The following is a 20566-nucleotide window of genomic DNA, read 5'->3' on the forward strand; positions in this document are numbered from 1 at the left end:
CCAACATGGCGGCTCCGGCCCGACACGCTGGAGGACTCGGTGTTCAGTGATGCAGTCCAACAGGGCATTGATCAGTATTTTAGTGAGAATGCGGGTACATCTACATGCAGGTCCACTGAATGGGATGCGATGAAAGTGGTGGTGAGAGGTGTATGCTTGGGTAGGTTTTCGAATGCTCGATTGTCGGTGCTGAATGCGCTTGCCAGTGCGGAGGAGAAACTGAGGGACCTGGAGCGGCGTAGGCCGGACCGACCGGAATTGCAGGCCCCGTTGCTGGAGGCAAAGGAGGTGGTAGCCACCGAAACGGAACGGTTGCGGAGCTATGACTACAGACAATACGCCATTAGAGCGCATGCCGAAAGGGATAAGGTGGGTACGCTCCTGGCCAGGCTTGCTAATCCTGAACTTAGAGGCTGCCCGGTCCTAAGCATCAAAAATGCACTGGGGGGAACGGTGTACTCCCAATCGGCGGTGCTGGAGTGCTTTCGAGCCTATTATGCGGAGCTGTAGGAGAGTCAGTTGGGAGTAGAGGCCCACAACATCGCGGCGTATCTGGAGTCAGGGCAGCTTCCGGTCCTTGACGATGACGATGCAAAAGACTTAGGTGGGCCTATCACGCTGGCTGAGATCAGGGCGGCCATTAAGCACATGGCGCGGAATAGAACGCCCGGTATGGATGGCCACCGATAGAGTTCTACCAGAAGTACGTTGATAGTTTGGCGCCCAGACTGCTGGAGGTGTATACGGAGGCTTACGGGTTGGGGGGTCTGCCCAGATCAATGCGGGAAGCACTGATAGTACCGTTGCTAAAACCCGGCAGGGAAGCGACTGATGTGAGGTCCTACAGGCCATTGTCCATGCTGACGGTGGACTACAAGATATTGAGCCGGATCTTGGCCACCAGGTTGGCCCAACACATGACTGGCCTGGTGCACAGGGACCAGGCAGGGTTTATCCCCACGAGGAGCACGGCGTTAAATATTCGTCGCCTGGTTGGGATACTGGATGGCACGGTGGATACGGACGGTGCCCAGGCGGTGTTGTCTGTAGACATTGAGAAGGCTTTTGATAGTTTGGAATGGGTCTATCTGGATGAAGTGCTAGTGAGGTTTGGTATTGGTGAAGGGTTCCGCAGGTGGACGAAGGTGCTGTATTCCTCGGCGACGGCGCGAGTACGCCTGGGCACTTTGGTGTCCGCGGCTTATCCTGTTGGTAGGGGAACGCGACAGGGGTGCTCCCTCTCCCCTCTTTTGTTCGCACTGGCGATGGAACCCTTGGCGGTGCGTGCCAGGTCGGGAGACGGGTATGCAGGGATTGCAAGCGGTGGGCGGCTGCACCACATCTCACTGTACGCGGATGACCTGCTGCTATATTTGGAGAACACGGAACGGGCTCTGGAAGGGGCGATGGAAATGCTGTCTGAGTTTGGTCGGTTGTCGGGCCTCAGGGTTAACTGGGCGAAGACCTGTGTCTTTCCGCTTCGAGCGGATGCGCCCTGCCCCGCACGTGACTTGGGGGTGATCTGGGAGCCATCTTGCTTTACTTATTTGGGAGTCCGTATCTACCACGAGGCCGCGGACCTATTAGAGGGCAATATTGGACGGTGCGTACGGGCGCTGAGAGGTTGTATGTCCTTTTGGGCATCCCTTCCCCTGACGGTGTTAGGTAGGATTGCTCTGTTGAAAATGGTAGCGCTTCCACGACTCCTGTATTATTTTCGAACGCTGCCCATTTGGATTCCTCAGAGGATCTTTAGGGACTTGCGGACGATGGTTATTGACTTCCTTTGGGGGCATGGCCGCCGTAGAGTGGCACTGAACACGTTGCTTCGCCCCAAGATTGAGGGGGGGATGGCCGTCCCCGACTTTGAGTTGTATTACTTGGCGGCGCAGCTTCAGGTTCTTACACAGCACGTGGCTAGGGTGTTCAGAGGGCCGGAGTGCGACCGAGAGTTGGGGATACAACGCCACGTCCTGGCCTATATCGTCATGCAGCAGAAACTGGAGTTGCGAGGCCTCACTATTGAGGAGCGGACGCTCAGGTTATGCTGGCAGAGGAGCCTGAGGAGGGCGAAGGCGACCCGACCGTATGCACCGGAGATACCGATAGGCATGTTGACTGCACTGCCGCATGGGGGCGATTGGTCCCCACTGTTGGAATGGGAGGAGTCGGGACTGCAAGTGGTAGGGGACCTGTATGTTGATGGGACCTTGGTGCCCTTCGGGGTACTACAGGAACAGTTTGGGCTGCCGGAGGGGGGCTTCCTTTTGCATGCGGCCGTGGTAGCGGCCATCCAGAAGCACTGGAGAGGGAGGCTCATTGAGCCGGACACGACTATGGCATGCCAGTACGTAGTGATGGCCGCTGGCACCTTTAAGGCAGTGACCTGCCTCCATAATAGGATGCTGCATGAGGGGCTGGAACCGCTCCTGGGGCTGAAAGCGAAATGGGAGGCGAGCATAGGCAGGCCCATTCCGGACACGGTGTGGAGCCATATTCTTAAGCGTACGTCGTGGAAGGGCACGAGGAACGCGCGCTTCCAGCAGGTGCATTTCTTTGTATTACACAGGGCCTACTTGACTCCGGAGAAGATCAAGCGGTACTTCCAGGTGCAGGAAGCGCAGTGTCCGAGGTGCTTGGCGTCGGAGGCGGATATGGATCACCTGTTCTGGGGCTGCCCAAAATTAGAGGCTTACTGGGCGGAGGTAGGGGAACTTCTCAATGCAGTGACCGACAGGGAGGTGGAGTTTGATATGGCGGCGTGCTTGCTGCTCTGGTTCCCACACACCAAACACACTAAGGTGACGAGTAAGTTTATTGACCTAGGGCTGATACTGGCACAGAGAGAGATTACCTGGCACTGGAAGTACAGGGAGGGACCGTCTGTGAGGCACTGGAAGTACAGGGAGGGACCGTCTGTGAGGAGGTGGACGAATGATTTGCTGAGGTGGTCCGAGTGCGAGAGTGTGCTCCGAATGAGGCAGGCTGTCAAGCTTGATAATGAAAAGAGCTTAGAATCAGCGCGTGCATGGGAATTGATAGTGCAGGCTCTGCGTGATTCATTGGTGGAGGATGAGGACTGAATGGATAGGAATCGAGGACACCGCGAGGCTTACGAGTACGGAGGTATCAGTGGATCTGTAGCGGGACCCATGCAAGAGTCAGGAACATGGCACACACCATTAGCGGTTGTTGGGGGGATGGGATTAGGGGTTGTTTAGGGGCTGGTGAGGGGTGGGCTAGGAGCCGGGAGGCAGATTGGATACGGCAGCGATTCTGGATTGGGACTGCTTACTGGGTCTGCGGAGCGTGGGTGGATAGCGGGAGGCGGCAGGAGCGCATGGGACGGACATGATGAGGCCCTCGTAGGGAACGGGGAACGGGACTGCAGCAGCTCTGTAGCACTGGAATGTTGGACTAGGATGGCTGATGTTGGGGACAGGTTAGGGGTTGGGGGGGTAAAATGCGGATACGTAAAGAGATTTCGACCATTGTCCCTCAGGGACGCTCACCATGATGTCTTGCTACCAACTGGGACGCTGTGCCGCCCGGCCTCCGGGATGCGGGCTGAATGGCTGTGTATGATCTACGCTCTTATGATTGATGCGGGGGGACACCATGAGTGTACTGGTTGAGCAATTGTAGGCAATGGTTTCTAATTCCGCAATAAAAACAAATTTAAAAAAAAAAAAAAAAGAAAGAAAAGAGGAGAGGAGAGAAAGAGTAAAATGGCAGACTAATGGCCCTCCCGAGAGAATAAGTAGTCAGATCAAAGAAGGATTCTGGTAGTTTATATGCCGGAGCCCCCCCCCCCCCTTATATTAGACTAAATCTGAGCTGCTTCTTGCTCTGTAATACAAAAACATCTTTGACACTCTTTAACAATTTTAAGTCTATCGACAGTTGTTGTTTAACTTCACCTGTGCTGATTCACAGGACCAGCTGTGAGGTACATAAATGCTCGCTTATCATCTGACTGGGGGCTGGTACAATAGATAGGATATCCTATTGATTGTTATTTTGGGTCTTATCCTGTCAAATCTTTCTAATATCTTAGGAGCGACAACATTGTCATTTTCATACTCTTGGATGTCTGTTACATTGGCATTGGAATACTACTCAAAACATGATAGAGGTGAGATATTGACTTTGCCCCCATCCTTCACACATGTGGATTTTATCCACACTGTGTGGTTCTTATATAGACTCACAGTGTTTTTGTGTACATGTGTTTATCTCAGAGTTCATTTCTGTTCTACACTCTCTCTGCTTTTGTATTTTTCTTACATCTGACTTTGTCTTTTTTGCTTTCCTCGTGTTATTATTAGATCAATTCTGATTTATTGCCTAGGATGATTCAACCTAGGTGACGTGACTTAGTGAGGACAATCGTGAATTTGTCACAGGTCATAAGTGTCCTGTTGTACTTTGAGTAAAGTGAGATGTTTTCTCACTTTTTGAGCATTTTTCTTCTTTGCTACTTGGTTTACTTACATACTTGATATTGTCTGTGGAATATTGTACCTTTAAATGTTCTACTCTGTGTACTGTAGCGAAAACAGGAAATTTGGTTTTATTGAGAGTTGTAGTACTTTAAAAAAAATCATTTTCTTGATTTGATAACCTATTTGCAATCTAACTGTATTTTGTGTGTGTTTTTCTTTGGGACTTCATTTATTTATTTTTGGGTCTTATTGTAATGTATTAATTGATTTCAGTCTGCATTATGTATATATATGTTTTATATATGTATATTTATGTTATGTATATTATGATTGTTACAGCCCTGACGAAGTTCCCGTGGCACTAGGGGAACGAAACTTGTTGGCTGTGCCGGTTTTATGAAAAAATCTACATGAATAAAGAGAAGAACCTTTGAAAAAATACTTTCCGTTCAACTGACTTTTATTTTGAGTGCACCTCCCTTTCTTGCGGATGTAATTTCGCTGGTGCTGAGGAATCACCCATGTGTATTTTAATCTTGGCCCCTTGGCACCGGAAAGACAGCATCTTGTGGCCCATCGGCACCCCCTCCCCCCTGGTATGTACCAACTCGGGAGCAGGGCACAAACTGCCAACTCAAGTCGGAGGCTCCATTCTGGATTCCTAGTATTGGGATCAGCCGCGGCAGCTGCACATGTCTTTGTGGTGCAGCTGTGGCCCCAACACAATCAAAAGCATGCCCCAGGATTGGATATGGCAAAAAAGCGAAAAACACACAATTGATGGACGGAGTGCAGAATAAATCAAAACATTCACCCCAAGTCAAGAGATCTATTGCTCACCATACCACCCCAAATTAGACCTGGCCATATGCAAATCAGTCTTGACCCTGTGCCTCATGGGAACAAATCAGCCCGAACTGCCAAGCCAGGTCCTCCCTGGACCGGAAACAAGCATCCTAGGACTGGTTCCGGGGTTTCACCCCTCTTTAGCCAGGATAGCTTGAATCCAGTGGCACAGTGAGCCCGGGACCCACGTCTGGGCACACCCGGCACGCTTATGGCAACGGAATGCAGAACAAATCAAAACGTTCACCCCCAGTCAAGAGATCTGGATTAAACCCATCATTCTTTTTCTCACCATGCCAACCCAGTTTAGATCTGGCCATATGCAAATCGGTGTTGAACCTGTGCCTCATGGGACCAGTCAAGCCCGAACTGCCAAGCCAGGTCCTCCCTGGACCGGAAACAAGCATCCTAGAACCGGTCCTAGGATGCTTGTTTCCAGTCCAGGTAGGACCTTGCCTTGCAGTTGGGGCTGGACTGTTCCCATTGGGTGCACGGTCAAGACTGATTTGCATATGGCTGGGTCCAAACTGGAATGGCTTGGTGAGCAAATAAACAATGGTTTTAGGCCCAGATCTCTGTACTGGGGTGAATGTATGACAGTGTTCTGCATTCTGTCCATCAATTGTTCTTTTTTCAGGATTGGATATGGGCACACCCACACCATGCATCAAGCAAGGAGAGTTCCCTCAGTCTCCTGCCCGCCAGCTAGAGTGAGGTGCAGCTGCCCTTGAAGACGCCCAGGGCGCTTGCACCTCACACCATTGGTGTTGGCTTCTGAGTAGGTGGTTCCGGGATTCCCAGTGGGAAGGGCGAGGTGGTGTGACATCGGTGGCAGCTTACCCAGGCACCATGGCAGCTCTCTTGGCCCGGGGAAGCTCTGTGCAGAAAGGGCTGGCTGGCCTTGGCAGCAGGGCCCGCTTCTCTGGTTTTAGCCCTCCTAGTGGGGTTCCCACGATCCTACTATGGCCCCGTCTCTCCGGCTTGCCTCGGTATGGCCCGTCTCAATTCCACTACTACTCTGCTATAACGGGGGAGTGCTCAACACACATGGAAGAGCTCACCTCCTGGTAAACAAACAAAAGGGGAAAATGATAGTGCTAACCCCTCTGGGATACAACACATCAGGGCAGTAACCAACGGGAAAGCCAGCAGCAGAGATCAGTGTCCACCATCTGCTGGGCTCCTGTCGGGAAAACAAGCTCTTACCATGCGCTGGGTAAGATAAAGTGCTCCTCTCACGCTTAAACATAAAAGGGGGAAGAACACTCCAATCCTTCTCCTGCTCCAGACAGGAGCAGGAGCTGCAGGCTGTCCCACCCCACACACATCAGGGGCAGCACTCCTCACACAGTTCTCCAGCCCTCCTTCCAGGCAGGTTCCATTCAGACCCAACAAGGATCTTTCCTGAATTCTTCCATCTGGAGGCCAGCACACACAAGCCCTTGGAGAACCTTCACAAGCAGAATACCACAGCAGGGCAAAAAGAGTCAGTCCTTTTCCTCCACCACAGACAGAAGCAGCAACAGCAGGCCAATCCACCCCTCACGCACAAAAGGTAGCACTTCTCACACAGCTCTTCAGCTTTCTTTGGCAAGGTCGTCTTGTTTCTTGAAGCAATCAAAAGTGCTGGGGTTTAGTGTCCAGTTCTTATACTCCATTTTGTCATTGTTCTCTTTGTGGCAAGGTTATTTGAACCCAGTCCAAACCAGCCCTGTCCTCCCTGGTGCAGAATGACCATAGGGGGTGGAGACAGCATTGTTCAAAGGAGACACAGCCTATTCAGGTGCCAGTGAGGCTCTCAGACTTACTGACCCTCAGGTCAGGGCCAGAGGCTGCTGCATTCACCTGAATTCTTAAGGAAGACCCTACTTCTAAAATAATACATATGCTTCTTATGTGAGGTATCTGCCCATCAATGATCTTTAGTAATATGTGTCGATGCATAGCTTTTTATCTTTGTGTAAATGTTTTCTTTGTTAAAATTATCAACAAAAATATATGTTGAGGTGTGCAGAAGGAAAACATCTTAACAATCCATCTTTCTACTCCCCTCTCTGCTACAGCTCCTCCAGCATAACAAATTAGCACAAGCTTGAAAAGTTGTGATATGTATTGCTGCACTCAATGTAGTTCCAAATTCTATGGGGCAGATTTACAAGCCCATTGCGCTTCTTTTACGCTGCTGTTGCGTAACTTTTGTGCGCAGCGGCAGCGCAATATCCAGCGCCATGGTGCGGAGTACTTACAACGTGACGCATCTGGGAGATGTGTCACGTTGTAAAGTGCTGCGCCACATGTAGGCGCTCCTGCGCAGGGGGGGGCGCTCCGATGCAGGAACGCCTCCTAAAAGTGGCTGAGTGTAATCTACAAGATTTCACTCAGCCACTTTTAAGGCCAAGCTGCGTCAAAACCCTGCCCCTGCTTGAAGCAGGCGTAAGGATTGATGCAGCATTGTAAGGATAGGGCACCCCCGAGCCTTGCTAGAGCGGCGTCGCGCTTGCGACACAACTCCAGCAATACGCCGCCTTTACGGCAGCAGATGCGTCACGCATCTGTTCTTTTTTGCCCCAAGGTGCGCCGCATTGTAAATGCGGCGCATCCATGGTGGCGGAGCCGTGACGCACAATAACTAGTGCATCCCTGCTGATATGCAGGGATGCGCCAGTTATTGTAAATCTGCCCCTATGTGTCCGCCTCCCCGGCTTAACAATTCCAAACCCTATATGTTATAAAAACAAATCCACAAAGTAAAAGAGCCACACTAGAGCATGTAACAATTCCTCTTTTTTAATTCTGCTACAAAAAAGCTCTACAGTCCATGATTCAAAAGCAAGTCAAAATGTATACGGTGATGAACTCATTTCATCGAAAGGCACGAAGATAGTTTAATCGGTAACAGAACACCTTTACTTCATCCTCATAACTTCAATTCGATATGGATGTACCATGTTACAACGCATACCATTACAACTACCTACTGTTACAACGCGACCATTACAACGCATACCATTACAACGCATAGCGCTTTGAGGTGCTGGATAGTGGTAAGTATAATTTACTATTCTAACTCCAGTCCCCGTGGACCCTAGGGAAGGTGTTGGATAGTAAATTATACTTATTCCCTATCCTAGAGCGCCCCCCAGCGCAATGCGTTGTAATGGTATGCGTTGTAAAAGTTGCGTTGTAACAGTATTGCGTTGTAAAAAATGCGTTGTAACAGGTGTATACCATTCGATATACAGCTGTATATTAAAGCTCCTCCTATATAATTGCAAAACCCCATAGCAAGGATCTAAGGTCCATGTGTAGTTGTCATTTCCAGTCTGACACAAGTAATCTTTTATCAATGACCAAGGCCTTTTGGTCCATTAAGCTATCCCTCCTCTACTTATGTATCAACCTCGAAATCTTTAGGATAAGGAACATTACTATTGTTCATCTGAAGCTAGACACAAACTCTATGCTCATCATTAATCTAACATATGCTTATCGTGAGACTTTCACCTTTGGTCCTCTGCAGCATGTATCACTCTTTAATAAATACTCTATCGGTACGCTCGTAGTCGGTTTTTGAACCTTTTTCTGCTGACTCTGTTGCCCAGTGAAGGAGGAGACCTTTGTATTGGACCCTTGGATACCGCTGGAGACTGGGACTGCGAGGCCCACCAGGCTGTGCGTTTCAACAGCCCACACACCTACCGCCTCTTCCCGTGTCTCCTCCCCTCTGCTGCTTTTGCTCACCGGCCCTTTAAAACACGACTCGCGGCCCCCGCTCCGCGGGAGCCGCTCGTAGTCGGTTTTTGAATCTTGTGCTGCTGACTCTGTTGCCCAGTGAAGGAGGAGACCTTTGTATCGGACCCTTGGATACCGCTGGAGACCGGGACTGCGAGGCCCACCAGGCTGTGCATTTCAACAGCCCGCACACCTGCCGCCTCTTCCTGTGTCTCCTCCCCTCTGCTGCTTTTGCTCACCGGCCCTTTAAAACACAACTCGCGGCCCCCGCTCCGCGGGAGCCGCTCGTAGTCGGTTTTCGAACCTTGTGCTGCTGACTCTGTTGCCCAGTGAAGGAGGAGACCTTTGTATCGGACCCTTGGATACCGCTGGAGACCGGGACTGCGAGGCCCACCAGGCTCTGCGTTTCAACAGCCCGCACACCTGCCGCCTCTTCCCGTGTCTCCTCCCCTTCAGCTTGTTCACCTTATCATCAGTGACCTCATCACGCGTGAGCGGGACGCGTGGGCGGGACGAAGGCCGGGACGAAGCCCGGACTAAGGCCGGACAGTCTTAGACAGCCCGAGACTGGCCGCGACTGGACTGGGCCCTATTCCACACCCCTGAAGTAAGAAAAATACCCACTACTCTCTTATGCAACTGTAAATGAGAATTTAAGCTGAATATTCTACTTCCTCACCCTCACCCTCATTATTGTTTGAACTTGTGACTTTATATATATTTTCCCAGTGCGCTTACTTACCAAGTGTTCAGTATGCCTAAAAAAGGAGCCCCAACTACTACTTCCAATACTATAGATAACTATATGGTTCAGGTGGTAACGAAAATAAACAGCGAAAGGAGACAGTCACTTGGATTAAGCCAGTCACCTGTTCTCCAACCCATGAGCCCAACTCAAGCATCCCCACAGGTAGATATTTCATTGTTGGATGCTCCCATTGACCTGATAGATATTAACACACATGCAGGTGATAACTATGATCAAAATATCCTCCCGGCGGGTGATTCTGAAATCCTCGTCGTGATCGACCCTGAAAATGACGCTAACTCTGATTTTGAGACACGTGTCCAAACTACAGATGAAGATCCTTCTTCTTCAGAACAGGAAACTCGACCAGCTAGAACATGCAGAAATACCCAGCCAAAACGAGCTGGTTTACGATCAGGACTAAGGAGGAAAAGGGCATCACCCCCTGGGAAAATCAAGGCTAAAAGTGTGGAGCACGGGGATGATAGTGTAAAACGCATTATGGACGATGAGCTGTTCCATAGAATAGCCGAAATGTTTGAATGTAAAATTAAGTCCATTATTAAGTCCATGGTCGCCAAAATTGATAAACTAAACGCTGAGATAAAAAAAATGGGTCGGGTCCAGAATAAGGTTGTGGGTGAGGTTGATAAACTAGCAACACTAGTTACGAAATTGGTTGAAGCAACTGGGGAGAATGTTGTGAGTGCAACAGAGGAGGGGGGCGGCCCGACGCCACCTATCGACCCGATTCATGTCCCAATAGGCATTAATATTCACTCTGCGGCCATAGATGGTGGTTTGGCTACACTAAATATTCCGCCGGTATTAGGCCAAGAAATAGATCCCCTCCAATTTATAGTGGAAGCCTCTCCAGTGGTACTGGTGTTGGCCAATGTAGCACCTCTGGTAAGTGATCAACTGGAATCCCCAGCATCACTGTCCAGCAAGGCGCTGCATTGGCTAACAGGAAACATGCAGATGGCGCCAGGAGGGAAACAGCAGCTAGCGGGTGAAATCAAGACAGCGAAAAGGGTTGCCTGGATCGGGAATCGACCCAAAAGGGTCAAAGGAGACTGTGTAGCGGTGACCTTTTCCCATCCAGCTGTCCTACCCAATGTCTTGACTAATATTCTTCCGCCCCAAAGAAGAAGTGGGACTGTCCCCCTCGCTCTAAAATTTTTCTATGGTGAACAGCAAAATGTATCATTCCCCAAGACCCCGGGGCCAGTGTGGGAGACTGTGAGAAACAGATGGGGAGCAAAGGCTCCAGCTAATGAATGGGGAATGGATTTGGGAAATAGATTTGGGATGTTATCGGGGTTAAATGATTGCGACTGACTTGAGAGGGGATGTAAGATTGCATGTCCCATACCACTTGGTGATCATCAAGCGGGAGATCCTATAGCTCAGACATTTACCCTGGCAAGTGATATTCTCACACCCCAGATAAAAATAATGAGCAAGCAAAATACTCTAGTGGTCTTAAAAGGAACTAATGACCCTAATGATCCACCTGTTTGCAATATTACCAACAGCGCAAATGCAAAAATAACTTTAAACTTGGTGGTAACAGAAAATAGTTCGAGTGAAAGTATCTCATCCCAAGAGTCTAGGGTTAGTCAATCTGCTAGTACGGAACTACCTAATGGTAATGGTTCTGCTCAATTTACCTTGGTGTCATGGAATGTCGCAGGCCTAAAAAGCAAAGCAACATCCTCGGACTGGTTAGCTTTCTTGGACACTAAGGATATAATCCTCCTCCAGGAAACTTGGCAGGTAGCCCCAGAACCAAAGCAAGGATACTTACATTTCTATATCTCAGCCACACCGAGTCTACGGGGAAGGCCAAAGGGGGGCTTGGTGACATTGGTAAAACAGGACAGTGGGTACTCTGTTCTTCAGCTGGCTACAAATAGCTCTGATATCTTGCTAGTCAAATTTCAACGATTACACTGTAAGGACCTCTTTATTTTTAATATTTACTCAAGGGGGCTTCCAGGTGGTAAACCTACTGAGGCAGTTGATCAGCTAGATATTCTTCTTAAGCAACACTGTTTGAACGGCAATGTTATCGTTGCTGGTGATTTTAATTGTTGTTTTGAACCCCTAGATAACTATGATATAGACCTTACGGTGGAAGAGGACTATATTTGGGAAATCCCTCAGCTGTCCCTATTACCTATTAAAAGATGGACAGAGGCTGCATTGCAATTTAAAGACTTATGTGTGGAGCACGGGCTACGTGCCACTAATGGAAGAACGGGTTCTGACAAACAGGGTGCCCCTACTTTCAACAATGGCACATCACATAGTCGTATTGATTACATCCTCACTAACAAGGAGAATTGGTCCAGTGTTGACGATATGTGGATAGAGCCACGGGCTGAAAGTGATCATGACCCACTAATTTTGTTATTTAGGTTGTTTGATCTACCTAAAAGTGGGGGACCGAGGGACAGTGTGGAAATTGCCCTTTCGAAAGACCACAGAGGAATCAGATGGACCAATTGTGTAACAAATGAAGATAGTGTTGCAGCGATGAGGGACCTAACCACCCAGGCTATCATAGACCTATGGAGTAACTCCACTGCGGAGGCTCCAGTATCTAATGTTAGTAGGATCCACGATGTGTTTTTTAATAAACTTAGATTTTTTTTCGATAAAAAGATTATTAAAAGACAGAGTAGGCCGGTAAGGAAGGAGGATCAATGGTATGATAAATCCTGCAGGGTTGCTTACAGGGCCTTGTCAGATGCAGTAAAGACTAAAGACATAGCCAAGATAAAGGAAGCCCGAGTCGTGTATAAAAAAACACAACTCAGGGCAAAAGGTGAATGGGATGATGGATACTGGAGGCATCTCTTGAGAGCCAGCAAAGAAAGATCAATGTCCTCCTTCTGGGATATGGTTAAGTGGGGAAGGGGGGTTAAAAGAGGTGAACCCACGAACCATGTGTCACCAGACGCTTGGGTTTCCCATTATGCGTCCCAGTTCGCTCCTGAGGATGGAGATGAAGATGGGCGCGGGGCACTTTTGAATACAACTGTGAGTGCTAGTCACCTATCCTTTACTAAAGGCGAAGTTGTAAAAACCCTGAACAACATCCCAAAAGCGAGGGCCCCAGGCTTGGATTCTGTTCCTGCAGATCTATTTATGCATGACAAGGACCTCTGGGCTTCCTACATCCAGTTGCTAGCCAATGGCGAAGGGTTCGCCTATTCCAGAGTCCTGGAAGGGAACCGAGATTATCCCAATCTTTAAAAAAGGGGAGTGCTCGGATCCAGGCAATTATAGGCCTATTAGCCTTATCGCATGCATACAAAAAGTAGTGGCGAGGCTTCTGTTGCAGCGTATTCATGGCTGGATAGATGAAAATGACATTCTTTCGCCCCTGCCGGCAGGGTTTCGCAGCCACACTTGTACCATTGATCAAGTTTTTAGATTTGTTTCATTATATTGGCGTGTAGTGCTACTTGTGGGGGGTATGTTTTTTGCAGCCTTCGTTGATCTTAAATCAGCATTCGACTTGGTCCCTCGTGCTAAGCTGTGGAAATCCCTACAAGAACAGGGCATTCCAACAGATATCCTGTCGTTACTAATTAGATTGCACGAGGACAATTTTGCTCAAGTCCGATGGAATCAGCAGGGCAGCGTAAGTGACAAATTCCCCATTGCAGGGGGAGTACGCCAAGGATGTGTATTAGCCCCAACCCTCTTTTCATTATACATCAACAGGGTGATCAGCTACTTTGAGCAACAACCGACCGACGCACCCAAGTTGGGCGGAAAGCTGATCCCCCTGTTGATGTTTGCGGATGATACGCTACTAATTTCAAAAACACAACACGGTCTTCAGAAGGCCATTGGAGTTTTTGAAGTGTTCTGCATAGACCATGGTCTTGTTATTAATACCGCCAAAACAAAATTCATGGTCTTACACAAACAGAAACTTGTAAGAGGGAAGGTGGTTATGGACGGGGTACAACTGGAACAGACCCAAGTCTTTAACTACCTGGGTATTACCCTGTCATCCAAGTTAGATTGGAAACAGCACACCAACCAGCTGGTCACGAGGCATGCACAACTGACAGGAGCATTCACCAAGGAATTTTATTCGTCACACACTAGGCCAATTACTCCGGTTTTAAAGATTTACAATGCCAAGGTTGGAGCTGCGGTCCTTTATGGGGCCGAACTCTGGGGGCCCAGTAACCTTACAAAGCTGATGGTTGCCCAAAATAAATTTTTGCACAACATCACCGGTTTACCGGTATCCACTCCCCTGATACCTCTCCATTACGACCTAGGGACTTAAAACTTTGAGGATATGGCCAAATATAGATTGGTGGCTTACTGGAGGAGATTATGGGTAACCCCGGAACTCTCCCAGTATGCTCAGGGCTTCCTCGAGGTTAGAGACTCGGACAAAGCCCACAAAATATCATGGATGAGGGAGGTGAAAGCAATTTACATGGTTTTGGGCCTATCTCCACTATGGGATGACCCTGTGAGGAATGTTTTCCCACCTAAGAAAACACTTTGTGATCTGTACTGGAACATGGTTGGGGCAAAGAGCTTTGGTCGCTGTATTGAACCATCTTTTACAAACGACTTCTTAGAACTCAAGCATGTATCGGCCCTAGAACGTTATTGGGATTGGATTACCATTCCAGGGGACCGGAAGAAGTACCATCAAATGAGGGTGGGGACCTTACCACTAAATGCTTTAACTGCGAAATGGCGTGGGAATCAAATTTCGGTGTGTCCCTTTTGTCCTGAACAAAGGGAAGACGTTGGGCATGTATTGCTCGCCTGCCCACAATACAACGCACCTAGAAAATCCTGGCTAAAACCGATTTGCGTTCAGTTAGGCCTCAAAATTGCTAGTGAGGCCATTAGGATTTTAAGAACTGATACCTCTCAGCCAGTTGTTATAGCCATGTCTAAATTCCTTCACTGGATGTGGATAATCCGGGCCCGTAAAATGAGTTTGCAATAACCCCTGGGTCCGCTGTAATATGTTGCTATTTGACTTTGTGAAATGTACTAAGAGACTGATGTATTTAGCACCGAATGAACTTCTTTTTAATACTGTTTTAATCTTTTTAATATAATACATTTAAAGATTGTAATTATGGATTCTTTTTAATAGCACATTGATGAGCGATTCTATTTGAAATGATTAATTATGGATCTTACTATCTGATGTGTGGGGGGCAAGTATGTAAATGTCTTTTATGATTCAAAAATATCGAATAAAGACTATTTTGAATTGAAATACTCTATCTTCAATTTATGTGAAACCGAATACGGCCTGTTGCATTTGATCTACTCCAACAATCTGTGTTAGATATTAACATTCATGCTTGTCATGTGCTGCAGGAGTCTTGACCAATAAAACGATTCATTATTATTTACAGTTTATCATTTTTGTATGTTTTTGTTATTACTGTACATTGCATTTGTCCCTCTCATTGCAGGTATTAGTAGCATTAATGCATTAATATTCTTATGGGAGGAAGTAATAAAAGGAAGGCGAAAAAAGATATTCCAACCAGCTCTTGTACAAAGCAAGGAGAAAGGTTGATTTGCCCTGGGATAGAAGCAACATTCTTTGCCAGATAAACACATGTTACTAGATCTTTTTTATTACACTTGCTTTTAAAGTTATACTCTGATATTGGAAGGATTTCTACAAACTCTCTATATTCACATTGTGGAATTTTGTATGTGACAAAACATAGCATTCATACCGCCTCATCTAGTAGTACACATCAAAAGATTAAATCTGATTTAGTCTGGCTACCTTTTTCTAATTTTCTCTCGTTGCACTCAATGCATTCCTTATCTCTCTCTGTATAGTTTCTTCTTGGTGTTACCTTTTCCCTTCTTACTTTTCCTTACTCTCTCTAATCTTCATTCTTTTTTCTCCAGTTCCTTTCTTCTATTTATATGAAATTTCTTCTCTGCTGTTCTGTTTTTGCAATGTTTCAATATACATGAAAGTATAAAAATGTTATTATATTTACAACATTGTTAATTGTAATTACCAATAAAAGTTATTATTAAAAAAAAAAACAATTTACTTACCAGATCTATTTGAAGTTAAAGCGCCCGGGAACCTTTTGCAGAAAATTACTACCAAATGCTTAGTGATGTGGGTTTATAGTTAAACCACTGTTTCACGACTGCAACGTTTGCAACAGTTAGGGAGTTAAATATCTGCTGGTATTTTCGCAATTTACCCGAGCAGGACTTTCCTGCCTAAGTTGGTGCGGTTTGTTTAGCAGTTCCATTCACCTCACCTCTGTTAGCTTTATTATTGCTGAAAACTATCAAATCGGCACATCTGGGATAAGAGCAGCATGCATGTGGTTGCGAACTCTGTGCTTGGTGTAGAGTTCAAATGTGCATATAATCCACCAACATGTCTGGTGCACCTCTGAACAGATCTGTGTCATGTGAGCATCTTTGTGAACTGTCTGATTTTAGGGACGCTGGAAATCCAATAAGAACTAAGACAAAAAGGTGCATATTTACAAGGGCATTGCGACACCGGAAACATCACTTTTTCAGAAGTTCTGGTGGCGCAATGCCCTACTCCATATTTTCAAAGGGGCGTTAAGCCACTTTGCAGGATTTATCGCCGCTTAATATTTCCCCAGATTAACAGTGAACTGCTTCCTTTCATGCACAGCTCTGCCTAGTAGCTGCTACCCCTTGCAGGCTCACTGGCCCTCACTGGTTGGTGATTTGAGGCCCTCATCCACCTGCAGGCTCCCACCTGTGCCTCATCCCTGGTGGTCTAGTGGGGAGCATCTTTGCTCTGCTGCTGTTCTGCCTTCTGTCCTTTCACTTTCTGCCTCTCTGCACTCTTTTTTGCTTTTTTTTCAAATCACCTTTTTTTCTGTTTTTCACTTTTCTCTCTCTCTTTGCGCTATGCCCCTGCCACTGCTCGACAGCCACAGTACTGCCCCTTCCTAGCACTGCATTTCCCGCTTCTTGCCTTCCAGCTGTCCAGCCCTCACCCTCACACTTATTAATGGCAGCTACAGTGCAGCCATGCCAAAGGGGTGCCAAAGAAAGCCTGTTTATGTTCGTCTGCACCAGGACAGTGCCCAGCACCGCAGACCATTAGTTCTCAGACCTTCCACTGATACAAAGCCTGCACCTTCCTCACTCTCAAAATAGGATGCCATGCCACCTGCCACCTTGCATCACTGAAGGACACAAAAGAACCTTTCTCCTGCCAAAACTGCAGCTGCACACTCACCCACCTCCGTACCTCAGCTCCACCCACTGCCCAGCCGACCCACCGCACACCTGACCGGCTCCACTGCATCCTCCTCAACACGCGCTCCCTCCTAAGACACACCACAGAAATCTGGGACCTCCTTGACTCCGTCTCCCCCGACATCACCTTCCTCGTGAAAACCTGGATGAACCCCGGATCGGGCCCGGGCATCACCATCGCCATTCCTGACAGCTATAAGATCACCCACAAGCATCGCACCGACCAACCCGAAGGAGGCATCACCATTGTCCACAAGAACTCCCTCTGCCTGACCACTCGCTCAGACGACCAAACGGCAACCATGAAACATCTCCACTTCCAGCTCCAGACCAACACCACCATTGGTGAGACCTTGTCTACAGACCTCCTGGCTCCTGCCCGCCCTAAACCGATGCCATCAAAAACTTCTTCACACCCGGGCTCTCCCATCCACCAATTACATCCTTCTTGGTAACCTCAACTTCCAACTGGACAACCCAATAACCAGAACCCCGCATCCCTTCTGGAGAACCTTGCCAACGTCAGACTCAAGCAGCTAGTCACCTCTCTGACCCATGCAGCAGGACATATGCTCGACCCTGTCTTCTCTGCCAGCAAAAACATCACCTACAGCCACTCCTCTGAACTCCTCTGGACTGATCATCACTGTGTCCACCTCGCCTTCACCAAACTCAACATATACCAACAGACCCACCGCCCCCCCCGCCGTAACTGGAACAAGGTAACAAGGTCACCAAAGAACATCTCACTGCCTCCCTCAGCACAACCACACCACTGACATCCATAAAATCCAGCACACAACCTTCCCCGATGGATCTCCAACTGCTCAGACACCCCTCAAGGTAGCACCCAGCAAGCAACACTCAAAGAAAGGCAGCTGGCTCACTCCAGCCCTCCACGAATCCAGACACAATTGTAGCAAGCTCGAATAGAGATGGAAGAACAACAAAACCCTGGCAACCCATGCAGCCGTCATAGCCACTGCCTCTTCACACCACACCCTCCTCAAAAACGCGAAGAAAATGACACTTCAAGTCAAAATCAATGCCAATGCACACAACAGAAAAGATCTCTTCGCCATCGTCAAGAGTTTGCTAAACCACACAGCGAGACTACAGAAGTCCCACCCTTCCAAGACCTCTGCAACAAACTCTGCACCTGCTTCCACCACAATATCAAGCAGATCTACGACAGCTTTGACACCCAAGACCCACCCATCACTCCTGCCACCACCTCACGAGACGACCATGACCCTCAATAGATCCTGCTGGGCCCACTCACCACTGACGCCAACCTCAAGACCATGAAGAGTATTCACTCCGGAGGCCCCTCGGCCCCCTGCCTGCACCACATATTCCACAGAGCCACGTCCACCATCGTTCCCCGAACTACGCTACACCATCAACTGCGTCATCAAGACCGCTACCTTCCCCAATGACTTGAAACATGCCAAGATCAACCCCTTGCTGAAGAAACCATCACTCAACCCAACAGACCTCAAGAACTTCAAGGCATCTCCCTGCCTCCCTTCCCAGCCAAAGTCATCGAGAAGGCCATCAAAGCCCAACTTTCTGAGTTCATAAAAGCCAACAACATTCTGGACTCCTCTCAATCCAGCTTCCCGCACAATGATAGCACCAAAACCACCCTCCTCTAAGCCATCAACGACATCTGCTCCCTCCTCGACAGGGAAGAAACAGCAGCCCTCATCCTCCTAGACCTCTCAGCCACCTTCGACACCGTCTCTCACGGCACCCTAACAAGAAGACTCCACGACGCAGCATCTTTACAAAGCCCTGGACTGGATCCATTCCTTTCTCATATAAAAAAGGAGACGAGAGGGACACTTTTAACCTGACCAGAGTATTGGAGTACTTTTGACCAGTAGAGAGAAAAATCCCTGGTGGACACTAGTGATTAGAGGTCAATCAAAAATCACTCTGTGTACCCTACACCCAGATTGTAGCCCATGTGTTAGAACTTACAGATTCCTAATTACAACACCATACATTCCAAGTTGAGAAGATACTGATATTTTGTTAATATTTAAAAAAAACAAATTAAGCATCATACTAGTAAGTAAATTCTTTATTGCTCGGTTAATTAAAACCATTACAATGTGTAACATTCTGCGACATTTAAAACAACTTTTAGGAAACGAGGAAGGAATAATAAATAGGAAAAGTGGAGGGGAAGAGAATTTAAAAGACGAGTATGAAAACTATGTTACAAAAAGGGTGTCACTGGTTTCAGTGAGCTTTGCTGAAGCACAAATTTGTCTTTCAAACAGTGTTCTTAGGTCTCAACGAGGATCGGGCCTATGGCTGTGGGCCTCGTTTTTTTCACAGAACTGTCCAGAAATGTTACTGATCGGCAGATCAGTTGAGGGTCCACTGAACATAGAATCTGGACTATCGCAGATCGACAGGTGCGGACTCCTTGCTCGTTAAAGTTGGCCTTAAACCAGTGCCGCCGACCTTGATACATGGCAGCACAGATGCAAACTATGTGTATAATGTCTTGTTTACCTGCACCACAAAGATCGCATTCTGTTGTTTCTTGCTGTCTCCATTTAGGTTGATCTAGTTTTGTGGGCAGAATGCCCAGCCGTAAATGGAGGAATTTACGTTTAAGTGTCAACGAGAATGCGGTGTCTAGGTAAGGTGCTGGGGCGGGCCTTGTGTACAATTTAATAGTCATCCAGGCGTGGGTTCGGGTGCTAAAAGTTATTTTGTCAATGAGGAACGAGTGTTTCTTAGCAATCCTTTTAACCACCTGGTTAAATGAAGGAACTGGCAGTTTTGTTTCCCACAAGGTTCCCAGCTCGGTTGCCTCTAGTGAAAGTTTTAGGTACTTAGAATAGTCAGAGTGCGGGCTAGTCTGGATTGCTTCCCAGAGTGCGCCGTTCATTATATTCTCCTTGTTCCTCCAGACATTGTACCAGAATTTGATGGCTTCGTATTTTTTCAGTAAAACTTGAGATTGTAGTCCGAATTCAAGTCTAACTTGCGCTGGAGAAGAACTATTTGGTAGCACAAAAACCCGTTTGTAGACTTTAGTTTGTATTTTGTCCAGGAGGGTGGCTCTTTTCCCGTGGTGCAAGATGCTGCTGTATGCTATTGTAGGCAGTAATTTTGCTTTCATTGCGATTAGCAAAGGGGATACGAGAGGACCCTTTAGCTCGGTTGCCAGTCTGGCGAAGGCGTGCAGTAGGGTTGCCCCCTTATTTTCTACAACTTTAAAGTGCTCTTGGAAGTTTCGGCGCTTATCTAGGTGTACCCCCAGGTATTTGTAGCTGTTTACGGCTTCCAGATGATACTAGTAAGCATGCAACATACAGTTATATATTCATTCACGTTAAAATCATGTACAGTAGTCTAGCACTACTTAGGATGATTTCTCATTAAGAGATGGTTTAAAATCAATTCCATATACTTTTACCAAGCAATAAACAAAATTTTTAAACTACGATAACACCAGGGGGCCGATTCAGATCCG

This window comes from Lissotriton vulgaris, chromosome 1_1 (genome assembly GCF_964263255.1).
Source record: "Lissotriton vulgaris chromosome 1_1, aLisVul1.2, whole genome shotgun sequence".
Lineage (NCBI taxonomy): Eukaryota > Metazoa > Chordata > Amphibia > Caudata > Salamandridae > Lissotriton > Lissotriton vulgaris.